General features: G+C 41.9%; 1 pseudogene; it reads left to right on the top strand.

Annotated features, from left to right (window-relative positions):
• The first annotated feature begins 14,962 nt into the window (after positions 1–14,962).
• On the top strand, positions 14,963–15,695 carry LOC149155674 (uncharacterized; annotated as a pseudogene).
• The last annotated feature ends 3,784 nt before the right edge of the window (positions 15,696–19,479 follow it).

Genomic DNA, 19,479 nt, shown 5'->3' with positions numbered 1-19,479 from the left:
TAGTCCTATACCCTCCTGCCCAACCTTCCTTAGAGCATGACTTACCACTTTGGTTGGAGGAAGGAGAAGAGGATGAAGTGTACTCAGCACCTTTGTGCACCCTAGATACCACTAGAAGAGACCCCCCAACCGAGGATGACTTGATTGAGACCTTGATCCAGAATCCACCTTCCAGTGCACTATCCTTAGAGAAATTGGTGGAGGATGCCCAAGCCAGCACCTTAGTGGATCTTTGTACAACCAACCCTGTCACTCCCAGAGTCAAGAATGTGGAGTTCGGCCCTGAGAGAACGTTAAAGATCAGCTCCTCCCTATCTCCTTCCCAGGAAAAGGAGCTGTGTAGCCTGTTGGCCAGCCATCTAGATGCTTTTGCTTGGAGCTATAAGGAGATGAAAGGAGTCCATCCTTCGGTCTGTACCCATCACATATACATCAAAGAGGATTGTAAGCCGGTTAGGCAACCTCAGAGGAGAATGAATCCAGCCCTTAAGGACATTGTCAAGGAAGAATTGCAAAAACTGCTGGACGCCGGATTCATTTACCCCATCTCAGATAGTGAATGGGTGTCCCCTCTGGTGTTGGTTCCCAAGAAGAATGGGAAGTGGAGAATCTGTGTGGACTACCGAGAACTAAACAAAGCTACCAAGAAAGACCATTTCCCTCTACCTTTCATAGATCAAGTGTTGGATGGACTGGCAGGAAAGAAGTTCTTCTCTTTCCTGGACGGGTTTAGCGGGTACAACCAGATCCAAATCAGCCCAGAAGACCAAGATAAGACCACCTTCACTTGTCCTTGGGGTACCTTTTCCTACTGAGTTCTTCCCTTTGGGCTATGCAATGCTCCTGCTACCTTCCAGAGAGCTGTCTTGAGCATCTTCTCGGAGCTGGTCCATGATGCAGTGGAAATCTATATGGATGACTTCACTCCTTATGGGGCCAACTTCCAGGAAGCATTGTCCAATCTGGGAAAATTCCTAACCAAATGCATTGAGATGAACCTGTCCCTTAGTCCTGAAAAATGTGAATTCCTGATGACTGAAGGGACCATGCTAGGCCATACCATTTCTTGCTAAGGGTTACAGGTGGATCCTAACAAAATTGCTCTCATCAAGAAGGTTCCACCTGCTCAAAAGGTAAGGGATGTTCGGAGTTTCTTAGGATTAGCAGGGTATTACAGGAGATTCATTAAAGACTTCAGCAAGCTAGCCTCGCCATTGTTTGGCCTGTTGGCAAAAGATGTGGAGTTTAAATGGACTGGCGATTGTCAGAGGGCTTTGAATGAATTGAAGGACAAGTTGGTGTCAGCCCCAATCTTGAGAGGTCCAAACTGGGCCCTACCTTTCCACATCCACACTGATGCCTCGAACAAAGCCATAGGTGCAGCTTTAGGACAAGTTGAACAAAAACTTCCATATGCCATTTACTTTGTTAGCAAAAACTTGTCCAAAGCTGAACTGAATTACACTGTAACTGAGAAAGAGTTTTTGGCTGTGGTCCATGCACTGAACAAGTTCCGACATTATATCACTGGCTACCAAACATTTGTACATACAGACCATGCTGCAATTAGATATTTAATGAATAAACCAGATGTGAATGCTCGGATTATTAGATGGTTACTTTTGTTGCAGCAGTTTGATTTGACCATTGTTGACAAACCAGGTAAAGAAAATGTTGTTGCTGACTTTTTATCTAGATTGGATTTGTCTGCAGATGAGGATGGGATAGTGGATGACCAGATGCCCGATGAACATCTGTTTGCTATCTCAACACTCTCTCCATGGTTTGCTGATATAGCAAACTACCTTGTTTCAGCACAGTTCCCTCCGCACCTATCTTCAAGAGAGAAGAGCAGAATCATCAGAAAAAGTGCCTCATTTACTTGGATCGGGGGCAATCTGTTCAAGCTTGGCCCCGATCAGATCTTAAGGCGTTGTGTAAGGGAGGAGGAAGTCTTTGATGTCCTCCTCACCTGTCATGATGGGCCTTGTGGAGGACATTTTGCAGCAAAGAGGACTGCCTTCAAAATCCTGCAGGCAGGCTACTATTGGCCCACACTTCATCAAGATGTCAGAAGGTATATCAGCCAATGTGACCAATGCCAAAGAATGGGGAAACCGACTCAAAGGGATGAGATGCCTCTCCAACCTCAAGTGACTCTTGAGCCATTTGAGAAGTGGGGTATGGACTTTGTGGGTCCAATCAACCCTCCTTCGAGGCAAACGTCTTACATCATTGTGTGTACTGACTACCTGACAAAGTGGGCAGAGACTAAAGAAATCAAAGCAGCAACAGAAGAGAAGGTGGCCGAGTTCTTAAGAGAAAACATCTTCTACAAGTTTGGCTACCCAAGAGAGTTGGTCACCGATCAAGGGAGCCGGTTCACATCCAACCTAGTTGAAGACCTACTAGCTCATCACAAGATCAAGCATAGGACTTCCAACCCCTATCACCCTCAAGCAAATGGGAAGGTGGAAGTCACCAATAGAGCATTAGAAGGGATCTTGACTAAGGTGGTGAGCAGCAGCAGAAAGGACTGGGCAGATCGCCTGGTTGAGGCCACATGGGCTTACAACACAACCTGGAAGACCACCACCGGCTTCACACCTTATGAGCTGGTCTATGGGAAGAAAGCTTTGATGTCCATTGAATTTGAGTACAACACTTTGAGGATGGCAGCTCAGCTGGACCTAGATCTCAGCCATGCACAGCAAGAAAGGTTGTTGCAGCTGAATGGACTGGACGAGCACCGAATGCAGGCCCTCCTTCACTCGAAAGTGGTTCAACTTCAGAGAAAGGTGTGGCATGACCAATACCTCAATGACAAGCAATTCCATCCAGGAGATTGGGCACTGTTGTATGACTCCAGGTACAAAGACTTCAAGGGAAAGCTGAGAACCAGATGGTTGAGACCATATGCAATGGAAAAATGTCATGATAATGGATCTGTTCTCATTCGGACCATTGATGAGGAAGCCATCCCCATGCTTGTCAATGGGCATCGATTGAAGATCTACAGGAAGCCTCTCTCAAGACAAGAGTTCATCAAAACTATGGAGAAATCAGTGTTGGTCATAGAGAAGGGTTCTGCCTCTCCTTTGGGCATACCCTGAAAAAAAAAATAAAAAATAAAAAAAAAATAAAAAAAAAAAAAAAAAAAAAATAATAAAGATCCTTGGGTGAAAACCTTTCTGAGGCACCCAAGGCAGGTGGTAGGGGTGAAAACCTCATTGAGGCGCCCCTATTGTCTTTCAAAAAAAAAAAAAGAGATTTGAAAAAGATCCTTGAGTGAAAACCTCTCTGAGGCGCTTAAGGCAGATGGCAAGGGTGAAAACCTCATCGAGGCGCCCCTGTTATCTTTCAAAAAAAAAAGGAAAAAAGAAAAAAAAAAAAAACAATAAGAAAAAAGACAAGGACAGCAAGTTCATAATGTAAAATTGCATGCAGGTTGCAGGTGTTCTATGGAGGAGAGGAAGCCTCTCAACTCAAAGCCAAGGCTCCTTATCATGCTGTCAGGAGACCTCACCAGCACCTCCTCCAAGAATACTCCTTTTCTCCAAGGTATGTGCACAATTTCATCACGGCTTGAGTCTTCTACAGGAAGATGCAGATTTTCTACAGGAAGATGCAGACTTTCTAAAGGAAACGCAAACTTTCTACAGGAAGCTCTGTATTTCTACAGGAAACTTCTTGTAGAAGTTCGGGATGGCCCAAAATTCATTTTATGAGGAGATCTAACGACTAAGGATCGGTTTGGACGCATGCAAGCTACTGTTGTCACCCTTGCACACTGTTGTCACCTCGTCCTACCATCCTTGTCGACATGCAACGAAGTTACCTGCACCAGCAAAGCAGATCGTTGAGTTATCAAAGAGAAAGCAATTTTTAAGATAAAAAAAATGCTGAGATGTCATACCATATCCATCCCAGCCATCCATGAGCTCAGGGAGCGTGATCGTGAGGCCAAATCCTTCGTCGTGCAGCATGCACCCGAGGAGGAAGAACTGTTACAAGACATCCTGCGAGAGTCCTGTAACAGTTAAGCCCGCTAGAGTGTACACCATTCACAGCGCTGGCCATATGCAATGAAAACGCGGGCGCATGCAGCCAAGCATAAAATCCATCGTCGGCAGCCTGTAAACATGAACCTCCGGGCCTGTGCAAATTCATCAGCAACAAACGAATCCACTCATCATCGTCCAAAAACCGAAAAATCGTGTTGCGGCCGCACAGGTAAGTGTCTCGACCCTTTCTTCCATCAGATTGCATGAATTTTACTTTGAAATTGTTTGCGAAGTGTGAAGTGAATGGGTTGAGCGGTTGTATGGCCATTTGACTGGCCACGTCGACCAGTTAATGGTCTAGTCGGATGTTTGGGTGGCGGCCATGAAAAAAGGAATGGGCAGCACACACGTGAGAGCAATCCCGTCGGGAAAAACGTATTTAGCAGAAGAGACGGCGGCGGATCTGCGGGGGGATGATGCGGCAGTAAGGGAACTCGCAGGCAAATGATGGGACGACGTCATCCAACGGTCCGGCAGGGACAGCTCACCCCCGCGCCACGGATTCCGCCGATTCAAATCTAATCGGCTAGATTGCACCCCATGCATTTATCATTCACCGTTTGAAACTCGAGTGATCATCCGGATCCATCTGCAGTTCGATACTCCGAGCCTTTGGCCATCAGAACTCCTGTGAAGCAACACCTAGAGCACAGACCAACTACAGTCTTTCCCAGAAATCACGCATTGCTCCTACAGGAACGCTGTTTCTACAGGAAGGCGGGTTCCTCACGTCAAAAGGTGGCGGATTAAAAAGGTAAACTTGAACTCTCCATGCAATTGGCTTTTGAAGGTGGCAGAATCGTCGTCTACAGTCTGGTCGTAGAAAATTGTTGCAATTGTTGTCTGCTGTGCATAAACTGTCGTTCTACAGGATGTCAGTGTAATTAAGCTGTGTTAAGGTCCTCAGAGATAAGCTTCGTGGATTATATGCATGACAGAAGCGTAATTCTACGCTCTGTCTCAGTAGACCAAATTTCTTCCGCGTTCGCCACCTCTAGCTAAAGAAACAGTTTTTATCATGCCGGATGGGTTCATTAGAAGGGAACCCACTGATCCAACAAAGTTAAGGGAAAATCTTGAGGTGGTGGAGCTCTTCACACGAGCACAATGGATATCCTTCTGTGACATATTGCAGGGTTATGACGACGAAGTGGCAGAAGAGTTTTTGCAGGCTCTGAGGTCGAAATCCAAAACATTGACCACCGTGAACTTCAGGGGCCTAAGCCTCAAGCTCACCCTGCAATATATCAGTCGAATTACTGAACTTCCAATGGGTTTGCCATGGGATAAGGAAGAAAGGAAGTTGAGCCAACAGGCCAAGAAAGAATTCTTTCCCCCAGAGGAGGAATTCTCGGAAGACAAGAATGGGGTGCGTAGAACCAGTTTACTGCCACCATGGAATGAAGTTAGCCTGCAGATCATGAAGTATATAACCTGCGAAGGCCATTTTAGCATTGTGTACGGGTATCACTTTAGGTTGCTCACTGAATTGAGGCACCAGATTGATCTTCCTGTAGAAAATAAACTGAGCATCCCCTATTTCCTGCTACAGTCTCTAATTGAGTGTGCCACAAAGTTAAAAGAAGGCATACCAGACCAGGTAGCCCACCATGGATTGATCAAACTTCTCGTGGAAGATGCGCTGCATACATACAAGGTTCCTCTCTCATGGGAAGCATTCAGAAATTTGACAAGAGATGGAGACATAAGGATGTTGACCGAAGAAAGTGGTTCCTCCAGCAGTGAGGAGAAAGAATCAGTGGCCGTGGGAAAGAAAGAAACAGGCCAGAAGACCCCGACCACAGTGCAGAAGAAAGAGCAAAGGAAAAAGCACGAGAAAAAGGATGCCAAGGAGAAAGATGACACACCCATCTTGACAGCAAGAGAGAAAAGGTTGCAAGGCAGAACGGACAAAGCTGAGAAGGTCCACATCAGCAAAAGTACCTCATCAGCACCTGCAACCAAGCCAAAAAGAAAAACTCATGCAGCAAAGCAAACCAAGGTGGTGACACCTGTGTCTACAGGAAAGCCGAAACTAGCTTCTACAGGAAGCCCGAAATTGACTAAAACAGGGTCTTCTACAGGAAGCCCCGAAAAAGTGAAACCCAAGGAGAAGAAGGCGGACATTCTAGCAAGGGAAGCAAGGGAGGCAGCAGCTGTGCTGGCCGCCCTCAGCACACCACCTAAGCCAAAGGAGAAGAGAAAGAGGGAGACCCCTCTATATTTTAAAGCTCGAAGGAGTGTGAGGATAAAGACGGGTAAGCCACAACCTCCATCCAGCAGCCAAATCACTACAGGGGATGCCCCTACTTCACCCAGTGAGAGGTCCCCCTCGAAGATATCGGTCACCTACGAGAGGGGGAGCCCAAAAACAACTACTTGGAAAGGAAGGTTAGACCAATCGGCTTCAAAAGCCCGGCTCAAGGTCAAGGAAGCAGAGAAGAGGGAAGAAGCGGCACCCTCATCACCACCAAGGGCAGAACAGGCAGAGCCACCAAGAGTAGGAAAGAAAGAGCGTATTCCAGAGCCTAGTTCTCGGCCAAGGACAAGGAGCTGGAGCAAAATTGCTCAAGGATGAGCAAATATTTTAGCTGGGGGGTGATGATGAGCCCCAATTTTTGGTAACAATTTGGGCTCATTTGGCCTACTTACCTGGCTACACCCTTCATCTTTTATCACTTATGCATCATTTCTTAGTATATTCGTGTTATTTGTAGGAAGAAGGGCAGGCATTATTCCTATGTGACTAATACATGATGATTTCAGGTTTTTTTTGACATTAAATGGAGCAAAGACCACGCAGAAGGAGACAAGGAGACAGCAAAGGTGGCATTGCAGGTTTATAGGGAGGTTGTCCACAGTCTTGAATGACCTCCCTCGTGATCTCCACCCCAACTCCGAGCTCCAACAGCTATCCCCACCGAGCTAAAAGGCAGCCAACGGATTCTACAGGAACAACAGTTTACTTTTAGTTGGACAGCCGAGCTCCACTAATTAAGGAAGCCAGCTTGATCCTCATCATGTATAAATATTGAGGCCGTAACCTTTGATACGAGCTTTTTGAACATTTGAACTACTGTTGCAATTTCTGAGTACGAGCTACAACTCGGTTTTTGCTTTTTGTAAGCCAGTTTTGGCATGATGTTAGACTCATGATTATGATCTTTTAATAAAGGCAGGCAGATTTGGATTCAATCCTGAGTTCTTAAGAGGGGCTATAGCTCTCAGGTTAGGGCCCAACCTGAGAGCAATAGACCTCCTTTTCTTTGTATTGTTACTTGTCTTTCCTTTCAGCACTTTGTTTCTTTGTTTTGACATGCATTTGGAAAACACAGTCTGCTGATTTAATTTCTTTAATGTGATTGAGTAGGATTAGTTTATGGTTAAAGTGCTGTTAGCAGTTTAGATTAGAGTAGGAGGATTAGAATTCATTAGAGCTCCAAGAAAAGGTTGATAGTGCACTCACTGCCATCTCTGTTTAGAGATTGGGGGTGTAGACCGTACCAACCACCAAAAAACGCAGTCTTATATGTTCATGCAAGCTGCAACACAGTCATTTCCGTCATAGAACCGTCCATGCATTCTGATCTTGAGCAATACTTCTTCGTTCCAACACCATGCACGATTTCTCTCCACAATTTACATTGCTGTTCGTTGGTTAAATAACATAGTTAGAATAGGTTGATGGAATTCTCGGTTTTGTGCAAGACATAGAGGATTTGTTCCATTTACACTACACAACATTGGTCTATTATCTTCTTCTTCTTCTCAACCACGCCTAAAGTCACCTACTCATCCTCTGTTCAGCTCGTTTGCCTTCCAACCCTTCTACTTCTCACGTAGCTCCATCTTTTTGACTTTTCATTGCTTCCACCCTTCTATCCACCAACCAACTTTACCCACTCTTTCTCCATCTTATCTCTCTGTCCCTGAGCCATCACAAGCTCCCTTTTCATCCTACCTATCCACCCATACAGCTCCTCGACTCCTCCATCACCCAAAACTCCAACTGTAGAACATCTTGTAGAAGTTAGCAGACTTCCTGTAGAAATCCCGAGCTTCCTGTAGGATCCCCTGCAGACATCCTGTAGAAGCCTGCAAACTCGGTTGCCAAGCACCTGAACGTTGTGGACTTCTGTGGAATGATGTTAGGAATCCCCTGGAACCTCTCCTAGCCCTCCTGACCTTTTCCAAGCCTTCCTTCCCTTCGAACTACCCCTGCACAGTCAAAACCCAACAAGAAACAAAATCATAATAACTCCAACCACCTAAGCAAAAATATAAAAACAATGTTCTCTTCAATAGAAGTAGTTTAAATTCATGCATCTCATATCACTAGAAGTAATGGCATCATTTTTAGGAGTTACATTCCCATCATTGCATTGTAAGGATTAAGCTAGTCAGATTAGGGTTTACTAGGGTTTCCATGTTTGGTTGGCTTTCAGTTCATTCTTGCAAAGTAGGTTAATTTCCTTTGAGATAGTCCTCGTTCATCATTTAGAAAGCTTCTTCTGAGAACATATAGAAGTTGGCTTGAGCCCTAGCGGACTTGTGCCAGCTGACCAAGTGACAGCTGCGACAAGAGCTAGTACTTGTGCATACAGCACCGTCGCTTCCAAGTTTGTTACGAACTACCAGGTTGATAAAATTAGAGAAGGAAGCCCCAGGAGTTGTAGCATTATTGCTACAATACTGGAGCCCACCAGTTATCCTCTTCCTTGGTCCTCTCCGATAAGAACCTTCTCACACTCTTCCTCTAGAGTGCACTTTTTTCCTCAGCTCTCTGGTTGTCTAGCTGTTACAATTCTTAGCTTGCTCACTTCTTTTGATAACTATTCCTTCATTGTTTCCATTTCCTTGTAGCACTGATCTCTGTTGTTGGTCCTTTGTCACAGCTTCCTTGCTTGCCCTCTGCTTTTCTTGCTAACTGATATCACCTCTTCCTTCTGTTGTTTTCTTTATCCTGCAAACACTCCTCCTTAATTATTATTCATGTTCTTCATAGCTTCGTTGTTGTCTAATGGCCAGTGTATCTTTGTCAACTTCTTTTCCTTGACAATTTCTGCAACTAAACGCCAAGTCTACATGTAATTTTCATCAAAAAAATATTACAATATGTTCACCCTCTCATAGGAAATTAAATTCATGTTCACTATCAACAACACTCTCCACACAATTATTTAAAAAATGATTCCTTACCCCTGCTCATTTGTTGTCAATAATTGCTCTATCCACTTTCCCTTGGACAAATTCAACAACAACAACAAAAAACTCAGTTTACCTGCTCCTTCAGCACCATCTCCTTTGGTCTTTTTCAGCAGACTTGATTTCTTCTACAGGTTCCTCGGCATTTTTACTCTAGCACCAACTCCTCTATAGACTCAATCTTCGGATCCGTTTCTCAATTTCTTCAACAAGTTGATCCTTAATTACACTAGTTCACGGTTCTTTCCAACAGTGAATTTTTTACTGCTCCTTTCTTCACGCACGTAGGGTCTTTGTTTCCTTTACTCATGTTCACCCTACTTCCTTTGGCATTCACAAGCCTTTCATCAAACTGCTCCAACACTTTTCTCAATGATCTTGTTGCTATCACGTCCCTTACCTGGTGATTTCCTTCTGCATATTCAATGCATTCAGGGAACAAATAAGAGCTAAAAACATGATCAAAACATATCAAAACACAATTCTATAGTCCCACGAGTTATAAAATTCATTCACAATTATAGCATCTCGAACAACGCTTTCACCAACGGATCTGCGCAATAAGTCATTCATTCACAATTATAGAATCTCGAACAACGCTTTGACCAACGGATCTGCGCAATAAGTCAACGATAGATTTCTAAATCCAACATGTACACAACAATGGAAACTCCAATACGTCCAAGAGTCTCGATTTGCACACACTGTCCAATGTAGTTGGTTCATAATTCCAATATAGAGCCACAACAATTCCTATGCTCTGATACCACCTGATGCAAATATTCCTTTAGATTTGTTGAAATTGCCTTCAGTTCAAAGTTGGTTCCCTTTAGGAAAGGCGCTTAGCCAAACCACTGAATTCAAATGTGAATTATAGCCCCTTGAGTCAAAACTCATTACAACATAGCCCTCAGATCCAAGCATTGGAACCAAGTGTTGTAGCACAAACCAAAGTTAAAGGAGAATTAAATCAATGGTCCAATGAGTCCTGGTCCTTTAAAGCCCGACGCATAGCCTGGGAGCTCCTCTGTGTATCGTGGGTTTAAGCAGTGGCCAGTTGGGCTCCACCCGCTCCATTCCAACTCGGTGTTATAAAGGACCATCATAAAGGTGAGGTGCTAGCTCTACCCCGAAGAACTCCTCTTAGGCAAAAGAGGGCAACTTCCTTCCTTGGTTGCATTCCAAGTACCCTATCCCTCTTACATATCCCCTTATTGTTCATGTCCCGACACCCACTCCTACTACCGAAACCCTGAGATTAGAGTTTCACATCTTATCCCAACTAAAGCATGACTTTCCACACATCATATACTACAATTAGAGCCCTTCGCATAAATTCCGTCGAATGGGTAGATCGATGATTTGTCCTTGAGGATCTGAAATTAATCCTCCATTCAACATGAATTCATTTCTCAACCACCTAAGTAGACATGGTGTAAGGTCTAAGCAATTAATTAAGTGGAGTTGGAAAAGTTCCATAACCATGCTAATTCATTATTTTATTTGTAGCAATAAGATCTTTTTTTTATGGGGTCCAATGAGCCTACTCTCTTTAGCTCTATCAGGATAAGAAATGGATATTTTTATTGAGTTAGAATGTCAATTCTAGAGGTTAATACCTTGGTGCACCATATCGTGTCCTCGAGGTGAGCCCAACCTTCGGGTCACCAACCTATTGTAATATGGAACCATCGGCACTCTCCCTCCAGCTCTTACTATTGGGATGATGTGTCCTAGTCCCTCTCCACCCGATTGATTAGACTTGGGTTTTTGGATAGTTCCTCTGGCGTATGACTTCCAGGAAATCCCCACTCACCACATCCACCCAACGATTAATTGATATGGTGCTCCTCTTCCTGGTCGCTTAGATCTAGGGTTAAAATTAATTTTTCTGGGGTATTATCTCCAGGATGATGTGTCCCGACCCCAACAATTGACAAACTTTTCTCCTTTGCCCTATTTTCACAAAAAACGACCAAATATTCCTTAAGGAGGAGGATATCCTGGTGTCCTCTGTTCCTTGGTCTTTTTTTATAAAACTCTCCCCCTCAAAACCTTCCTCGCCTTTCAAACTTCTGTATGCTCTATCTGACTTGACTCATTCTTCTATGTCCTTGATTCCATTTGTCCATTATGTCTATGCCTATGCAAATACATTCTCGACGTTTCCAAACTCCGTATGTGTTCCCGCTAAGCTTTATCTTAAAAGCTTTCCTTCAACACGCAGGTTCTCACATACGTTGCTCTATTATTTAGTGTCAAGTTGTAATAATAACATGGCCTCCTGCCACAAGACCGCTCTCTCTCCTAAGCTTTGTCCTATTCTCACAAGGATTTAATTCAGATCTCTCGAGGATCTAGCGCCTATCCTTCCTGAGCTTGTATTATATAAACTCGATGTGGATTCCTTGTGAATCCACGAGCTGAAATTCCCTCTGGAGCTTTATTCTCTCATCTTCCTTCACACAAGTACTCAATTTCTCTCAGAATTCTCTCTCACTGTCACTTTGAAACTATATGATAAACACACAGAAAACACACGCACACAACACCTTGAGGCCATTAACGACAAAACCCATGCATAAATTCAATCTCATTATGAATTCTGGAACAAAATAGATATTTACATAAAATTAGAACAAACCCTCCTAGTCAGATTTTACATCTCAAGCCCATTACTGGCCTCAAGCCAAACTTGGCTAATGCAAGTCCTCACTTGCTCTCACACACTCTATCCCCTCTTAATTCTCTCATGAATTCAATTTAATTTTGTACAAAGAAGGATTGAAACCAATTTTGGTTTCAGATCCAAGAATATCTCCTAGATCCACTAATTTCTTACCTAGACCCCTCAACTTAGACTATGAATCTACCAAACAATCTAACCACCCAATTTTCTCTCCAACTCTCACATAATTCTTGAGACTTCTCTCTCAAAGAAGCCCTATTACATTTTCCACCTTTTCATACATTTATTCAATAAACCTAGATTATGCTCTCAAAATAAATAATTAAACAAACTTAGGAAACCAACTCCCTTGGTAAATGAAAACCCTAGGTCTAGTCAAAATACATTTTGACTTGGAGGTAATATGCTCCTGCATCAATATCAAATAATGATTACTATAATTGCTTCTACTTTGCCTAAAAATAAAAAAATAAAACAATATAGCCTTCTTTTCCTATTAATTTAGGAATCTATTCCATGTTAAATACTAAGCATCCATTAAAAGAGGAATAGGAACTTGAGAATATTTGGATAACCTATGAAAAATTCAAAATACATGACCCAAGAGAGATAGTAAAATGACATTGTGGTATAGTAAAGTTTAGATCCTATGTTCATTAAGAATCCCCATTTCATAGCATGTCCTAGAGAGCCCAAAATTATGAAGAAGTTATCAAAAGAATTGAAGAAATTTGAGATAGTAAAAAAGCATCAGAATTTTTAACTTTTCAACTCAAAAGAAAAAGTAAATTTGTCAAGGAAAAAGTGAAGTATAAGGGAATACATTAAGTTATATTACTAATCAAGTAGGATCAAATGAGAATAAGGATACTTCTTGTCAAAATATATAGACTAACTAATATGGTATTGGTGGAAACGATAAAGGATAAGGGTAATTCCTAAGCCACCTCTTATTTCTTGTGTTTTAATTGATTTTTTTGTATGGAAATCATACATCAAGGAAAAAAACAAGAAGATAATTTTGAAGACTGAGACCTTTTGATGAATTTGTACTTGGATAGATAACTGGTTATATGATAGCATTTCTATGAGTTATACAAGTTACTTGTTTATTAAATCTTATGCAAAATTAATTTCCATAATATGTTTGGATTTATCATGTTGAACACATAAAGATAATACACAAATTAGATAAATGTTGAACTCATCCAAGGGTCCTCTCTTTTGCCTGGAAATTCCACACCATCTCCTACTTTCAACTCCTGCTAGGGCTCATCTTAGAGGTTAGCATGATGGAAAACAAGGGTTTTCTTTGAGTGAAGGTGATTTTGTTTTAACAAATGCAAGGGATACAAGGGCACTCACCCACCTAACCCCTCAACCATGGTTCATACCTCTAATTTTTTATAACCCTCGAAAGGTAAAACATTGGGAATTGAATGGGGGTGGATCCCCCTCCACATGATTTTCCTCGTGCATGTGGTTGATAAGGAGAATTAAATACCTCCCCCTCACCATCACGCCTGCCCCACATTTTCATTAAAATGTTAGTGTGAATGTCATTTTTGTTTGATCCTCCTTCATGTGAACTTCATTGTCCAACAATGGATTTACTCGTGTCCCATCCAACTTGGAAATCAATGAAGTTGTTTGGGTTACATGGCAAGAAATAGATATGGAAGAGAATTCCTCCATGTGCATGATTTATAGATTGAATCTTTAGGATAATGGGGCACTATTTGTGGAAATTTTGGTACTTTCCCCACCCAACATCTCATTTGATGACTTTGGAGCTCCACTAGGAATACCTAAAAAGCATCCTAGGGGCATAAGGGTCCATGATTTCTATGTTGTTTTTTTCTCATGGAAACAATAGGTTTTAGTCATGGCCTCGGCTAGTGTCAAATGGAAATCAAGTCAATGAAATGGTCAATAATTTGACACTACAGTGGGAGAAGTCCAATGAGAAATAAAATTAATCAATCATTTGACAAGGGACAAACATACTTTAGAGGTAGGCAAGCACCTCGATACTATCCAGGACTAGGAAAGTTAGTCTCGAATGATCCTGATCATTCCATGTGGTAAGAAACTTGAACATTCAAACACTATAAGCAATCCCTTTGATCTCATGGCACACAATTCATCCCACCTTAATTGAAGGCTTTTATTCCTAAGCTAAGCCTACCTTAATTACAACCTCTATTAGCCCTTTTGTAGGAAAAAAGACCAAAATAGATAACTAGGAAGAACTTGTCGTGGAATCCATAAATGGTCATTAATTTCTATTTGCTTTATTTATGTTTATAACTGTTTACACTATTCTCATATAAATTGATACCGCTTACCAAACAATTATTATTAAGAATAAAACAAGATTATACATGATTATGATGAAAATTTCCATAAATCTAATCCAAGTATGAGCTAGCTAAAATCCTATGTATTTGCAACATTGGGAATATTGATGTTGATGCATGAGCATCCTTGCACAATAAGTTATACTTTGTTTGTTTAATTCATAGATACATGCAAAAGTGTTAGGAATTTAGTTTGAATTTCAAGATATGAACATGTTTACTTTTCCTGAGGCATTCATTTTTCAAGCTCTACGCATGCATTTTATCGAATTGTTGCAATGCTTCAACAATCATTTTTGTTATGATGAAGCGCATTCCTAGGAATGTTAAAACGTTGTAAGGAGAAGAAGATCCATTGTTATGTGATCAAATGTGAGAAATAGTTCGATGTTGTTGTATAATGTTGTCATAATTAGTGCAATAATAAACATGTATGCAAAAAATGGCCATGTAGGCGTTGCACACAAGGTGTTCAATAAAGTGTCTCATAGGAATGTTGTCTCACGAAATGCAACATTCCACATTTTGTTTTAGTTTGCAAACATGCAATTTTTATTGTCATAGCTATAGCTAAGGAGAAGTTTAAGCCATTTTGTTGTGCCATATATACAGGCAAGGAGAATTTCAAGCAGCAATTGCTAAAGATGGAATTCTAGGGACTAACTCTAGTAGGAGTTGGATTTCTAATCATTGAGATTTGGAAGACCTACTCAACAAGCATGATCTATTTGACAAGGTCATCTTCTTCATCTTCATCAAGACAATCGTATTCTTCATGTTTGTACAGAAAAGGAACCATTTACACTAGGAAGCTTTTATTCATTGCATCCCTTGCATTACTCTATATTCTGAATGCAACCTTGTCGTCCTACAATGGAATAAATAATGGAGACCATCTTGTATTAGTTATTCAATTAGAAAAATTAGGTGTGGCATTTTTTTTTGTTGTATTCAGTTGTGGGTATGATATATGAATGCACTCAATTGCTTCCTTTGCCTTGGGAGGTAAATAATTTGATTTCCATCTTTGCTTTTTTTGAGGAATTCCTTGTTTTTTATCTCCAAAATGAGGGCTCAGTAGGCCTTGATATTAGGTATTATGGCCTTCTATTTGTAACCATTTCAGTATGCATTGCATCTAAATTCATAGAGGTCCTCTACACAAGAGTTTTGTTTCCTCCTTCGAGGGTTGTTGTGGGGTCAATTTTGTAAGGAACCTGGTTTTTCCAAATGGGTATTTCATTCTTCACATGGATGTTATCTTGTGGAATGGAAAGTGCCTTGCCATTGGTTGGAGGAAGAAAACTTGCACCGGGCAAAGCAAGAAAACCATGTCAGTGCTCTAGAGTTTGTGCACATCATGTAGGAACAAATTGAGCATCAGGTGGCAACGGGCTTAAGCCTTGGAAAACAAAACCAAAAGGAGTGGGCATACAAGGTTTTGTTTTTATCCTCTACTAGGGTTCAAATTTGAGGTCAGACAAGGGTTTGATTTGAAATTCATCGAATTGGGGCCAAAATAGTTCGAAAAACCTTGAGATTCAACCAATTTTGATTTTCAACAAAAAAATGCATCGAATGCAATGACACAGATTGCAGACACCATGAATCCATTCATATAAAAGAGGCTCAGAAAAAACATAATAGATGAGTTCATACTTACCTTAATCTATTGTCTTGATGCTCTCTTGGTGACCTACTGGTGCTCGTAGAATGTAAATCTTCTTCCCCTCGAGAATGATCAAGGTTTATGGCGGGGCCCATGGAGAATGCACAAGCAAGGCCTATGGAGAACACAATCTGGTATTGATAAGGGTTTATGGTGTGGCCCGCAGAGAATACACAAGCGAGACCTATGGAGAACACAGTTGGGTGTTGATTAGGGTTTATAGTGTAGTCCACAGAGAATACATGTGTGAGACCTGTGGAGAATTCACAGGCAAGTGTTAATCATGGTTTATGGCATGGACCACAGAGAATACACATGTGAGACATGTTAGATACCTATACCAATAGGTTTCATATTTCATGATTGGTAAGGGAAGGTCCAAATATGCTCTACTTTGATCATGCAAAGATCACATATTTCCAAGGAAGTACAAGGTGTGTAAATAGACTAATGCATCCCAATTCTGATGGATGGTCCAACAGCCTAATCTGGATCATTCCATGTTTTGAATTTCCAGTTGTAGATTAGAGAAAGAAGTCTGTCCAAACTGTTTAATCTTGGCAGACAAGTAGCTTAGGTAGAGAAAATAGGCTCCCAACAGCTTAATTTGGGACCTTGGAAGAAATAAGGGTAGAAATGGATACAAAAACAAAAGAAAAGCCAAAGAAAAGAAAAGGCAAGTAAGGGTCTGCAAGTCCAAGTGCACCCTCCAAGAAGAAATAAAAAATGCTAGGCAAGTAGCTGGGTAAGTAGTTGGGGTTGCAGAAAGGTTATCTTTACCATTGCAAATGTGTTAACTATGTTTACCAGAGCAAAGTCAATCAGTTGACAAGGTGTTCTTCTTCATCAAGTTGCAGCAGAAAGCATGACTAACTTCCCTTTTCCCCTCTTTCATGTCATTTACTAACATTCCCTCATCACTTGTGATTCATGAAAGAATTATGGTTTCATGGTGGTTCTTAATCTTTTTAGAAGCCACATTTCTTGTCTAAAACTCTTTTCATTTTGATCTACTCCCTAAACTAAGTAAGTTTCAAACAAACTTAGTGGTATTCCCCTCACTTACCCTCCTCATCCATATTAACCTCTAATTCTATTATGTAACTCCCCTATTTTCACCTTTCCCCTACTAATGATAACACCATGGTGTATAAACCCCAAATCTTATATAAATACCCACCCCCTTGGCATTATAGCCAATAAGTCCCATGTTAGGGATCAAATGACATCTGGTCATTTTGATAAGCCTAAGCCAAACCCTCTTTCCCCTTTTTTAAATCCATTTTCTCACTTTTGGCCCCCATTTACACATAAAACCTATAAAACCTTGTTTCTACCTTCTCCCGCTCAAAATTGCTAAAAATACATCAAAACCCACTTGTTCCCCCTTACCAAAAGTTCAAAGATCGGGCGCATAGTCACAAAAATTTCACGAAAACCCATAAGTCCAATGTTCTCCGCTCATGCACATATGCCGAAAATAATCATTAAATAATCCCCGCCCCCCCACCATATCCGTTGACTATTTCGTTCTCCCGACAGTCGTCCGATTAAAAGATTGAAGATCCAACGGCTCTATTCGCAGCGGAGTTGTTCCGACGTCCGCTGTTTACCCGCCTTATTCCCCGGTCACATCAGTTCCCCGATAGCCGCCCGATCAGACCCCCCAGATCTGACGACCATCGTTACATCGGAGCGGATCTCCCATCCGAAAGTTATCTTCTGATGGCCGTATTTTGGGTACGTCATACGGTAGCCACGCGTCTCCACCACCGTTCATCGGAGGTACGCCTAACACATACCTCCCCCGTACCGTAAGCGGTGCGATATGAAACCGCTGACGGTTTCCGGTTTCCCTCATCCCACCTATATTACGTCAGCTCCCCGTCACCTCACATCATTGCCACCGATGCCGTCACGTCAACCTTTGCGCTCAACCATTGGCCGATCTGTCATGCCACTTCATCATCCCCCTGGACCAATCAGAGCCCGCCACCTGGCCTGATGACGTCATCCGACCTTGACCCCACCTATGACGTCATGCTGACGTTAGCAAAAAAGCGCGCCAGTATTACCAAAATTCCATATTTAGGCCAAAATTTCACGTTTTTTTTACTTTTGGTAAAAAGCTCTACTGTTATTTCTGCATGTGGCTCACGTCCAGACTAGCACCAGCTTGCTAAAGGGATTCCGAGACCGCCAGAGCCTCCAGCACTCGCACATTTTCCATTCTTGCCGACGAATTCACCAGGTATTCTCGATAATTATCCCAGAAGTCTGTTTTATCCGTAATTCCGAGAGTAATCTGTGAACACACCTGAAAACTCGGCTTTCACCATTAAAGTACACTGTAACCAGCACTTATACCCAGCCAGTGCATCCATTGCACTCCTATAAGGCCACATTGGACAAAGTGAACTGAAATCTGTAGATAGTTCGCGCAGTCGTGAACGAGCTACCTTCAGTAACCAAATTCACCACAGAAGACACTCTGCTCGGTCCTGCTACTGGTTTATTGGCTCAGAGCAGTATTTCAATTGCTGCAACCTTCCCATTCACTCTCTGTCCTCTACAATTCACATCTTTCATTGAAGAAAACCTGATTGTGTTGCTCTGCATAGCAACTCTACCCACAAACCTAGAAAAACCATGGACCCATCAGTCCCTCCTGTAGTACTAAATGTTCAGCCTCTGAATGCCCCTCAAAGGAACTTGAAATGGCAAGCCTTGGCAGATATGGATTACCAAATTACAGAAGAAATGATTATGGGCAGCAAATTCCACATTCATCTGTTAAATGAGTTGAAAACCAAGCATGAAAATGGGACAAATATATTGGGTATATGGGATTCTTTCCTCCCTACTTTCAAGCTCCCTCAGGTCAACCAGTTCCCTGAACTAATCCACCTGTGTGCTGAACATTATGATGCTTCTCAGAGGGTTGTTGTTGACCCATCTGGTTCAGTACTTTTCTGTGTTACCCCTCAAGCTATCAGAGACATGCTTTGCTTCAACCCTCAGAAAAAGCTGGTCCCTTTGTCACTAGTGAACCTGATAAATCAAGGGGCCAAACTGACAGATGTTCAAATTATCAAACTCAATCAATTATACATTAACTCTGACATGGTGATGTACCCTCCAATTGGTCATGTATATCTCAATGGGCTGGGCAGAGACCTTGCAGACATGATTAGTCCCATCTTGGGATATAATTCAATTGAGCATATTGACATAACTGTGCTGGCAATGATGTTTATGTTTGCTCCTGGCAAGTCACCAATCTGCTATGACTATGCCACCTACATATCAGACAAGATTCATGAGCAATTGATGAATTTGGCGAGAGATAGAGTATTCAGATATACCTCCTACATCTATCATTTGATTTTGTACCATCAACATGACAGATTTCATTTTTCAATTAAAAGAATGGATGCCCAGGGCAATCCTAGATCAGTGGTCTATTGGTCCTCTGTCTTCCACTCTACACCT

Source organism: Pinus tabuliformis, chromosome 9 (genome assembly GCF_031772625.1).
Source record: "Pinus tabuliformis cultivar Carrire ecotype Pingquan chromosome 9, CPIR1, whole genome shotgun sequence".
NCBI lineage: Eukaryota > Viridiplantae > Streptophyta > Pinopsida > Pinales > Pinaceae > Pinus > Pinus tabuliformis.
Note: the sequence above shows the minus strand (reverse complement) of the source record. Positions and strands in the feature narration are given on the sequence as shown.